The sequence below is a fragment of the Melitaea cinxia genome, chromosome 14 (assembly GCF_905220565.1).
Source record: "Melitaea cinxia chromosome 14, ilMelCinx1.1, whole genome shotgun sequence".
Taxonomy (NCBI): domain Eukaryota; kingdom Metazoa; phylum Arthropoda; class Insecta; order Lepidoptera; family Nymphalidae; genus Melitaea; species Melitaea cinxia.
Window position 1 is genome coordinate 10332196 of NC_059407.1, and position 9605 is coordinate 10341800.

The following is a 9605-nucleotide window of genomic DNA, read 5'->3' on the forward strand; positions in this document are numbered from 1 at the left end:
ATCTGTGAAACATATTTCTTTATAATTACGGGTATGTATACGTACCCGTTTAACTGCAGTTGTGCAGCTTGGTGAATTAAGCTTCTTCTACCCCTCCTACAAAATAGTTCAGAGAGGTAGAGGCCAGTGTTCAGCGGGGCGTTATTAGGGTTTCGTAGCTATATACCTGTACTAAGGTGGAGTATGTCAGTTATACGCTAGAAATTTCGTAGCAGCCCGATCAGGAAGTATCACAACTCTATGATCACACCAAATATTATACCTCTCAAGTAGTCTTATGTTCCGTTGGTGAAGAAGTTAGCTAGAGTTCCTAGACAGGGTCGTTGGGGTAGAAACGCGCTTGCAATGCTCTTGATATACCTGGTGCTATAAGCTACAGTGCCCGCTTACCACCAGTTGAACCGTAAGCTAGTTTGGCACCCTTGTGAAATAAAAAGAATCTGTACTCACGTATGTAATTTGCGTAAATCTTTCGTTTTTTCTCTCCCAGGCAAAATTCTTTTCTACGTCATTTAGGCGATTATCAATCCTTACTTATCCCGTTTATTACGTCCGATAGTTAAAGTAAAACTACGGACGGCGGTCGTCCGCTTGGGTCAGTGGAGCGTCGGGCAGGTGTCGAATCCCACCCCTTTAGACCGCGGGCGAGTTCTGTTAAGATTTGTAGATAAGCGAATTTCGAAAGCTCCTCAAAAACATAAAAATTAAAAGCGACCTATTAAAATTGTAGTTTTAATTAGGATACTAAACGGTTCACGCGATCTCATCTGTTCCATTTCACTGTTAGATCATTAAGAAAGAAGAAAGAAAGAAAAATATTTTATTGTTCACAATAAAAAAGATCAAAACAATACAAATACAGTTTACACACCGATATTACCGCCCATAATACAGTAGCCTTAAACGGTAAAAGCAATTAGCGATAGTAGTGTTAACATGTTTTTCGAAACGAAGGCATTAGAATATTCTTTCATACCATTGTGATAGCTAACAGGCGTACAGTTCACCTGATGGTAAACGGTTACTATAATGAATGTTTGCAAAACCAGGAGCACCACAAGCGCGTTACCGGTCCTACCCCCGCGGACAAGACAGCGCATCTTCAGGAGCGTTGTTTTGTGTTGCGGTGTTTGCCTCACCGCCGTGTGTAAGAGCTAGGTAAACTGATCTGATTGTGTTTTTATAATATATCGTATTAGTTTTTTTCTACATTCTGATTATTAAATTTGCACATCCATAACTAACTCCTGAACTTTTCTATTCCTTGTATTTTTAGTAACATCACCTGCATGTTGTGATGAGTATAACAATAACAATATGTAATCACACTTCATTACAAAAATAAAAATAATTTAAGTTTACAATTAAAATTTACCTATTTAAAAAATATACTGGACCAAAAATAAGTCCTACCTCGTATATTCATATTGTCCTAAGCTAAGTTTCAACACTTATTGTCACTATTTTTAAGTAACAATTAAATGCAGAATTTATAGTTTAATACATAAATTAAAATCGACATCATAATTTATATTGCAGGTGATAATATAAATATTTTGCAAATTGTCTCCACCGCACGCGTGGTGTTCTTTTGATTTTGTGGAACAGCGCAGAACACCTGCACACACATAAAGGACGGCGCTTGCGCAGCTGTCCCTACGTCATCGCGTAATCCAATTATTGTAATCGATTAATTGCAAACTGTCACCATGACAACTGGGCTAGGACCGAATTATAGATTATATTTTTAATTTCAACAGTTAATCCTAAATTTTGTTATTTATTTTTTAAACGGTGCCGCGATATTAGGTATATGTCAAAGTAAGAATGGCGCGAATACTGTAAGATAAGATTTGGAAATAATTGTACATCATGACAAGAATTAGAATATACTTGTGTCATAGCCATGATCTGTTATTTGTTTGTGGTAATTTATTAAATAAAATACTCCTTAACTACTTAATGTTCTTGTAATAATGCATGCGATATAGAATAAATCTTTTTTGGATTTGGTTCTTTTTCAAAACCTCATAATGGTCAATGTGATCTTTGAGTCAAAAAAATATTTCCCCTTGTGTCGGCAACGAATAGAATTATTTTTTGAATACTTTGTCGACATTATAAAAATATGAAAGTTACAAGAATTATCAGAAATGTATTGTTGTTGTTGTTTTTTGTTGTTGTACATTTGTGTTTGCGGCCCTATCATGAGCAGGAGGCTATTGCTTACAGGTTTCACCATGAATTTAAGTGACAATAATTCTAAAAAGATCAAATTGTCTTGTAAAGCCCACGAGCCCATTTTTTCTTCATCTTCGACCAAATTTGGTGGTATTTATAAAATGAAAAAACGCAATTTTTACTTGGCGACAACTGATAATACATATTCAAGTAGAATTTATAAGCATTTCCGATTCGCCAGTTACTTATTTACCTATTTTTTTTTTGCTTCGGCAAAAAAGCATACGGATCACCTGATGGTAAGTGATTAGTAGCCTATAAACGCCTGTAACACAACAAGCATCGCAACGTGTTTTCACTTTTCATTAATCTCCCTCCTGGAGCTCTGGTCACCTTACTCACCACAGGAACACAACACTACTTGATGTCTCGTCAAAGTTAGATAAAAACTGAATAATATTTTAGACAGTTGATTTGACTTTTTTTATAGCATTAAATAAACAAAATTTAAAAATTTAAAATCTAAACTATCATGTCTAAGAAATGGAACGAGAATCACTGATGATGACTAAATTGATAATAATTTTGGTGCATTTGACAAAGGCTCTTCTAATGCAGACAGATACTTTGCTATTACAATATTCCAAATATAAATGGCCTCGATTGACTATAAATGTTTTAATGATTATAATAAAGTTAGAACAGTAAAATTAGAAAATAAACAGAATAAAAGAAATAGATAAAGAATTAAACAATAATATATGACAACAGTCAACAACCAACAACAACACACGTAAGTTTTTGGTCTTAAAAAAAATTAATTAATATTTAATCCATTTCTACGCAGATTTCAAAAAATATTCTACTTCTATTATACTTTTTGACGTACCGTTGCCGCAACGGTCACAGCACTGGTTTGCGGCTGTTGCGCTGGCGGTTGCGGGTTCGATCCCCGCACATGAAAAACGTTTGTATTGACCATACAGCCATACATGTTTTCGTGATCTGGGCGTTTGTGCTTGTGTATTGTGTGTTTCAGGACCTCCGACACAGGATAATCCTAGTGAGGGCCGTTGAGTGTGAGGCGTTTATTTTATTTATTACTAGCTATCCGGACAGACTACGACATTCTGTCAAAAGTTAATAGAAAAAATTAACTATTTTTAACTTTTTTTTTAGTGTTTAAACCTTCCGTGGGCCTTAAGGAACATACAAAAGATAAATTAGCCGAATTGGTCGAGCCATTCTCGAGTTCACTTTTATTTATATACCTACCTATATACCTATAAGATAGATTTTATTTTATTAGTGTATTACCTATATTTTAATAATGATCTAAAAATGAAGCATATCATTTCGTCCTTGATTATATTAATGACAAAGATCCCAAGCAAGTACTTATATGGAATACAGACAGCTAGACATGACTACTTATTTTTATTAAGATTGACAGTTTTTTTTTTACAATAGAGTAACTGCGGATTTTCTTGCCGATTCTTCTCGGAACGATCTACTTTCTGAACTGATGCAAACTACTGACGATAATTAAATTTTTAAAGACTAGTTTAATTATAATTTGTAAAAGAACGATTCAGAAGCGCTTTAAGCCTACTTTGATTTAGATTATTTGAGTTTGAATTGATAAATCATTTTAATATTCTTTTTAAAGGTTGAAAAGCAAAATTACTTAAATTTGTAGCTAACCTAACAAAATAATATTTTAATGTCTTAATATATTTGTTTTATTATTTTATTGGAGTTATTTTATCACTTATTGTTAGTCATAATCAAGACCGCGGCCGTGACGTCATTGGTTTGATACATTTCTGACGTTTCCAGTATCGTTGTTGCACAATGTAAAGAAATATTATTTATTATTCCACAATGTTTAGACAACTTTCAACATTTTTTCAAATCTTTAACAGTAATTAATTAATTGAATACTAGCTGACCCGGTGAATTTCGTATCGCCAATTCTTTCATGAATATATCGTTAATATAATTTTTTCTTGCACAAAACATGTCTTGACAATAATGACGAATACAAAAATAATATTATCGAATTTAGTGCAAGCGATTTATTATTACTAGTAGTCGCCAAGTGGTCGAAATCGACCATAATTAATTTAAATTATAAGTTTGAACATTAAACAAGAGAATTGGTATATATGCGTGTGTGTGTCAAATACATGGTAGTGTGTGCAATGTATGTTATTTATTGATCTCGTGTTTTTTTTCATGCACATTAAAAAAAATAGCATTCTGCACTTTTTCTCTATATAAACTATAAATGTGCGAAATTTCATACTCCTCCGTCCGCGCAATTTTCGAAAAATGGGTACAAAGTTTTTGCTTCACGTATTATATATTAATATGTAGATTTATATGTTTAAAATACCTCCTTAGCACATAAAAGGTATGTAGTAAATAACTAATTTTAAAATGTTTCAATTGTTGAGGGATAAGAAGCACGATGTTTTGGTAGCTAGAACCTTGCGTTGAAATTCTTATTTCAACGGAATATTTACAGAAACTATTTATTAAAAATCTTAAACAACGTCCCTAAATTGATTAAATACTTATAAACCATGTTAAGCGATATTTAATCCATAAAATTATTCAGGATTATATAAAAAAATAAAAAGTATATGCTATTGCTACACTAATAATAAGTGTACTAATAATATGTTTAAAAAAAACATAAAGAAGAAGAAAAATTTAGTAGGGTAAATTATTGAGCAATCATTAGAGGCAAACGTAAACAATAGAAGTACATAGATACAGTCCAATGTACGTGACCAAATTCCCTATCCCGTATCGAGTCCCGCCGCCGGATGTTTCAGAGCTAATTTATTGAGGTGCTGAGTAATAAAACAAAACTGTAACGGGCCCCGATAACAAAACGTTCAACCTTTGTCCCCCTGACTTTCGTTGACACAAATTGATTTTTTTTTTAATATACGCGACAAGGCAATCAATTCATTCAGTTATCTGCTGTATAACGTCAATACTGTGTAAATAGAGAGATGAACTCAATTTTTAATCGACTCTCGAATTCCAGCGGATTCATGACGCCACTGCGATGATCTCCTTTGTTTTTTTATAATACTTTTGGCCTTCTTATTCGGTGTTTTCGTCAGAAATGTTACATTAATTGAGATAATTACCGCTCTGTGATACATTTCGTCTCGTTATCGCGAATACTTCATTAATCATCGTATCGTTTATTAAATTATTTTTGTTATTGTAATAATGTTTGCGTCAAAGACCATTTTTATTCGAATGTAATATAGAGTATCTATTACTCACTTTGTTTGAAAAAAAAAATATCCTAGCTTTCGCGTTTTAGAATAAAAATCTATTAAACTTTTAAGAAAATAATGGTTTATTTTTTTATATAAGGAACAATAGTTTTACTTTTTTTTTAAATAAAAATATATAACTAGTTGCTATATAACTGCAATGCTATTGAAATTGACGTACGAATTTTTTCGAATGAAAACGAGGAAGTTTTGTAAGCTATTTTTGTCTTTTGTTTTTAAAATACATATTTTCTTTGCGATAAGAATTACTTAATATTAAATTATAAATCCCCAATATATGGACTTACTTTTAGTTGAATTCATAGTAAATGTTCATAGTAATTTTCCTGCTCAAAATATGGAGCAGCCCGACTAGGGTAGTACCTCGACCTTACAGAAGATCACAGCTAAATAATACTGTTTTCAAGCAGTATTGTGTTCCTGTTGGTGAGTAAGGTGACCAGAGCTCCTGGGATTGGGGATTGGGTCGGCAACCCGCTTGCGATGCTTCTGGTGTTGCAGGCGTCTATAAGCTACGGTAATCGCTTACCATTAGGTGAGCCGTACGCTTGTTTGCCTGATTGATTGCTTGTGTGATATTAAAATAAAAATAAAAATGTAAAATTATTACTTCTCATAAGTGACACATCTAACACTTACAGGTGTCAAACCCTTATTAAAATATTTATAAAATATGTTATATATAAACAGACTAATTAATTATTGACAACGAGATTTAAAACCGTAAAAATCATTAGTAATTTTAATTTAGTGTGCGTTTATCAGGTTAATTATCTTAATTATTTCCCACACTAAATCCATATTAACGTACCAGCCAACCTACCAGCAACCAGTAAACAGTGTAGACCAATGAGACAGTGATCTTGGATACTGTCAATGAATTTTAGTAAGAATGATAATTTATTTCCATTTTAAACTAACATCCATTCATTATATAAGGTTTAATAAGATATACCATCGTAATACACAAATATTTAACACTAGCTGTGCCCGCGAATTCGTCCGCGTGGAATTTAACAAAAAAGTTATTGTTCAGTCCGCAGAGTTATAAAATAAATAAATTTCTAAAATAAAAGTAGCTTAAGTTGCTCCTTACTATTTCAGCTATCTGCCAGTGAAAGTCCTATAGAAGTTGGTCCAGCCGTTTCAGAGATTAGCCGCAACAAACAGACAGACAGACAGACAAAAATTGTAAACAATATTATTTTGTTATATTGTGTACACATCCACATGCATTTACTAACAAGCGTTTATTTTAATATTACAAACAGACACTCCAATTTTATTTATGTGTATAGATAACTGTCAACTTAATATTATTTAATTTATTATACTTTCAATTCTCTAGTGATAGAAAAGCTTCCTTTAAAATTAAATACTTATTTAATAAATGCCTAAGATAAAAAAAAAAATTGTAAAAGAAATGAGAATGAACTTAAATCATTTTATTTTTACATTTTAAGGATTATTGTTTTGTATTTGGATTTGATTTGGTAAAATTTAATTTTTATCATGTAATAGGATATTGATATGTTAAGCTGTGTGGCTACGGCAATAAAGAATATAGCCACCCCCTGTCTTTCCGTGTGTGTCGTATGAGGCGACTAAGGGATAACACAGTTCCACTTACTACCTTAGAACTTATAAAGTCGACCGATGGCGGGTAACCATCCAACTGCTGGCTTTGAAATACACAGGCCGAAGACGGGCAGCAGCGTCTTCGGCGCGACAAAGCCAGCCCTGCGGTCACCAACCCGCCTGCCTTGCGTGGTGACTATAATACACATGAGATCACACAATTTTTTTCTATGTCCAACAGTGGACTACGATAGGCTGAAGTGACATGTGAAGTTCATTGAATAGGATATTATGGACATATATTACATTCGGTTGCATATGATTAATTAATCAAATGGTGGCTTAGGCCCACAAAACAATATGCTTTCTCACTCTGACCAGATGCTGATGTTGGGTTTGCGAATTGATTTTTTATTTACATGAACGCATTTATTGCAATTTTTATCCATTCTTAACGATTTGTGGGCATTTTCTCAAAATTAGAGTTTGTAGGGACCAAACGAATCTCAAATTCGGATTCAACGTATTGAAATACATACATACAACTAAGGTACAAAGCACTTTTATGCGGGCCAGAGATAGCTAACTGATTTTCTTTAATTCCAAAAATCTTCAATCGTTAATTCTCTTTTCTAAAATTTTGGCAATTCAAAAATAAAATCCGGTATAACGTAAAACGCTTGACACATAATAACTTAAATGTCATAAATAAATAAAACACAATAATTTATACAGTTGTCATTTAAAAAACAGAACAAACAATTAAAGTAGTGTTAAAAAATAATTAAATTAAAAGCAATACATTAATAAGTTATAATTGCGTATTTCATTAAATATCTATTGACAGGTTTTTTCCCATCATTATATATTCTTGTACTTATTACGGAAAATTAATATTTACATCCTGTGTATGTGATAGTATCAAATACTGTGATCGTTTGCGGATTTACTTGACTTAGAACGACCTCTTCAAGGTTGTGCAAGTAAAATTTAAATATAAATTAGTAAATGTAATGTGATTTCATTGTAGTAATAATAATTTTGTTTAGAGTGAGATCTAATACAAGACATTAAAACCACAGACATAGTAGAGGTACAGGGTGTAGTAGGACATAGTAGAGTGACTTTCAACTTCTAGCTATTTCTTCTAGATTGAAGTACATCATATAGATTATAGAGCATGTAAATGTAACAATTTTGCACCCTGGTTCAATACGTGAACGTTCATTTGTTTTAAATACACACAATACAGACACGTCTTTATCACATACAAAAACATACATTTATGCATATACATATTTACGATAGAAGTTTTAATGAATACTTTGATATCGTTTATATGAAAATAAATTATACTCACTTATTTGTTTATCAGAGAACGTAACAGACCGAGGCTCTATGAATTAAACAAGTCGATCTCAATAGAAGATGCACACTTACAGCGTAAACACACCATCTCAATAAAGAAAAAACTATAGGAAAAATATATATGTTCGATTTCCAACCGCGTTTCTTGAAATGAGTGGTTCTGGGGTTTTATAGATCATGATCCACGTGAAAAATAATTATTAGCCTTTTTTTAAAATGTAACGTCAATAAAGGCAAATATTAATAGTTAGTACATACAACTAAAGAATCGCAAATGGTAACGCATTCCTCTTATAATAGAATGTTTAATTTGTAAATTATAGCCGTGCTTACGCGCTCACGGAAGGTATCATGCGTAAGTCTACCAAAGCTCCTCGTTTATTTAAACAATGTCCAATTTAAAAATAAGATAGGATTTTTTCCTCTAGCATCTATTACGTCTACAGAACTCCCAGTTTGAAGGAACTCAGGTGTCGAACACCTTATATAATCGCAATCGAAAATTGCACCTTAATTGCATTTACTCTACGCAGATACAAAACGTTCGCCATAAAAAGCCTCCAGGAAGATTTAGCTTTACATACAAATACCCGAATAATTTATCGTAGTTATTTTCAACAATTTCATCCATGTTGCAATTTAAATAGGTATAATGCACGTATCTTTTAAATGTCTTCGTTGTTTGAATTCAAGAGCTTCGATATCGAAAAAAATATTCCATCGACCAAGTAATAAAACTAGCATCAAGTGCTCTGACACACCGTTAAGTATGGTAAGCTTCGTATCGGCACCAAGACGGTTTTTGTACAATAGACCTTATTCCGTGCATGATAAGGCGACGTTAGCGCGGAGGTGAGGGCGCGCTGGCAAAGGGAGTCGGACGCCATCACCATATCAAAGTGCTATCGACTTCCGGCACGGGTTATCGGGCGACCTCCCGAAACCCGGCAATTAGCCACCCTCCCACCCGTCCGCCACTTCCGTTCTTCGCCTTAAGACGGTTGGAAGCAAACATCGACGGTTACACTACAAACACGTTATCTCTACACCGTGCTGTAGGTTTGTCGAACGTCGCCGTGGCGTCACCGCGCTAACCTGGCGCTGCGGACCCACGCATATCATCCATAAATACTTTCTACCTCACTTATTTATTAG

General features: G+C 33.3%; 1 long non-coding RNA gene across 1 annotated transcript; it reads left to right on the forward strand.

Moving 5' to 3' along the window:
• The first annotated feature begins 1056 nt into the window (after positions 1–1056).
• LOC123660001 lies at positions 1057–2011 on the forward strand. The gene is made up of 2 exons (XR_006744119.1): positions 1057–1158; positions 1540–2011. It is a non-coding gene; the product is annotated as an uncharacterized LOC123660001 (long non-coding RNA).
• Positions 2012–9605: the final 7594 nt, after the last annotated feature.